At 38.3% G+C, this 2,786-nt stretch overlaps 1 pseudogene; it reads right to left on the reverse strand.

Annotated features, from left to right (window-relative positions):
* Window positions 1-465: 465 nt before the first annotated feature.
* On the reverse strand, window positions 466-740 carry LOC122705141 (annotated as a pseudogene).
* Between the last annotated feature and the right edge of the window lie 2,046 nt (window positions 741-2,786).

The following is a 2,786-nucleotide window of genomic DNA, read 5'->3' on the forward strand; positions in this document are numbered from 1 at the left end:
CCTGCAAAAGACACTTTTCTAAGAGCCTACTATTAACCTACTACTAACTTTACTCTTCACAATCCAATGATGTAGGTACAATTACCACCACCTCCATTATAGAGATAGAGAAATCAAGGCAGAATAGGATAAGCTCCCCAAAGTCATGCAGATAATACACTCACACAGTCATCCAGAAAACCAGGGCACCTCTCCAGGCCCTGTAACTCTAGAGTCCCCATACTTAAGCTTTATGTGGACACACCTCAAATTATTCAGTTATCTGTGATGAAGAGTCTACTTTCTTTCCTTCCAGTCAGCCACAGGCTAGTACTTTTGTAAAAAAAAAAAAAAGAAACCAAAAACAATAAAAAACAAATTCCTGAAAAAAATATGAAACATAAAAAAGACAAGCTTTTTTTTATTTTTTTAACATAAATTAACCCATGTATTATAGGCCAGCAACATTATCAAATGGCAGTGCTTCTACTGGTCCTTCCATTCCTTCAGTCTTCTGATGGCAGACTTTACCGTGATAGAAGTGGTGTGTAGGTTCAGGCACCACCAGCTACTGTTTTCACGCAGGAACCACAGTGCCAAATGCACACAGCTCATCTCTTCATCTTGGTTTTGCCACAGAAGGAGCAGGTATACTTGGCGTGCTGGCTGATTTCAATTTTCTTCACCATTTTCCTGAGGGAGGCACCATAACGGGTCCTGAACTTGCCCATGATTCCGACCTTCTTGGTGCATTTCACCATGTTAACACAACCTAGATCTGAGCCCAAGAGCAAGACAAGCTTTTTTCTAAAAAAAAAAAAAAAAAAAAAAAAAGACTAGCCTGGGGACTTCCCTGGCAGTCCCATGGTTAAGACTCTGCACTGCCAATGCAGGGGGCACAGGTTTGATTTCTGGTCAGAGAACTAAGATCTCACATGCCATACAGCATGGCATAGCCAAAAAACATTAAAAATAAATGAGCGAATAAATTAAAAGGCTTAAAAAAGATAAGCTTAATTTAGAAAAGATTAAGTTCAAGAGACATAAAATTATGTTTCAGTAGTTGTACTTTGATGTTGCAGTTGTGTCAAATGTCTATAAAAGTTGCTCATGCTTTCCCTCACTGTATATGTTTACCTGATCTCAAAGATTTGCAGACTAGCAAGAGTCTGTGTATCACACGTGAAGAGCACTGTTCTGGGGATCCTGTCAGTAGAAAGAGCTACAATCTCTCTCCCAGTAGGGGAGTGGAAAGAAGGCACAACAAGGAGGATGCCACCTCCCCAAAATGATGGTGAAAGGACTTGAGAAGGGGGAGGAATGGGACTCCAGAGTCGATCAGGTCCAGACCTTTGTCAACCAACTCGAGGGTACACTTTATGCCAAGCACCCACGTGTGACAGGCAGAGTGGGGCCATGTTGCCTGAGCCTCCTGCTGATTAAAGTCTCAAGCTTTTAGACTTTTGGTCCACGGTCGAATGAGGTAATATATATATGCCATCACTAAGGCATACTCATAAGATCACAATAGATGTTCAAGTATAAATTTTAAATTGGGCCCCATTAACAGTCCACACTCCCTATGGTACTCTATGATCTGGTATTTTAAATTTAATCTCTTATTTGTCTTATGGATCATACAACTGTGTTGCATTATACAATTCTGCATCAAAACCTAAAACTTTATTAATTGTAAAATTTATTAATTGTTATATACCCCAATTTTTTGTTTCCTTTCTATATTGAGTTTTACATCATAAGTATATGACCATAAGACCTTTCAATCCTACCCCTGGGCATCTATCTGGAGAAAAACATGGTCTGAAAGGATACAGGCACCCCTGTGTTCATTGAAGCACTGTTTATAATAGCCAGGACATGCAAGCAAACTAAATGTCCATCGACAGAGGAATGGATAAAGAATATGTGGTACATATATACCATGGAATATTACTCAGCCATCAAAAAGAATGAAATAATGTCATTTACAGTAACAAGGTTGGACCTAGAGATTGTCATACTAAGTGAAGTAAGTCAGTCAGAGAAGGAGAAATATCATATGACATCCCTTATATGTGGAATCTAAAAAGAAATGATATAAACGAACTTACTTACAAAACAGAAAGAGACTCACAGACTTAGAAAATGAACTCATGATTGCCAGTGGGGAAATGATGAAGGGAAGGGATAGTTAGGGAGTTTGGGGTCAACATGTACACACTGCTATATTTAAAATGGATAACAATGTCCTACTGTGTAGCACAGCAAACTGCTCAATGTTACCTGTCAGCCTGGATGGGAAGGGAATTTGGGGAGAGAATGGATACATGTATATGTATGGCTGAATCCCTTTGCTCTCCACCTGAAACGGTCACAACATTGTTAATCAGTTATACTCCAAAATAAAAAGTTTTTTTTTTTTTAATATATTGCTGAAAAAGTAGAAGAAAGTAGGATGTTGTTAGCACAATAATGTTTTAAATATCCCAGGAAATAACAGATCAACAAGCATGCTGTTTATAGTAAATTCTATTTCCTTATCTCTAAAATGAAAATGACCAATTAGATGTAAAAGTCCTTGAAAATATTAAACTGCTGTATTTAAGCTACTGGTTATTGGTAGTTTAAAAAACAAGACAAAAGGCCCTGAAATGGAGTCACTTAGGCTAAACTCCATGTCATCAAACCAAGAACTAACTTAATTACAATTTTGGCCCTCCCAGAAACAGAATCTTAAACCAGCCAATCCGGAATTGCCTAACCAGCAAGTGTTAGGTAATCTGACTGATAGACACCCACTATCCCCT

This window comes from Cervus elaphus, chromosome 12 (genome assembly GCF_910594005.1).
Source record: "Cervus elaphus chromosome 12, mCerEla1.1, whole genome shotgun sequence".
Taxonomy (NCBI): Eukaryota; Metazoa; Chordata; class Mammalia; order Artiodactyla; family Cervidae; genus Cervus; species Cervus elaphus.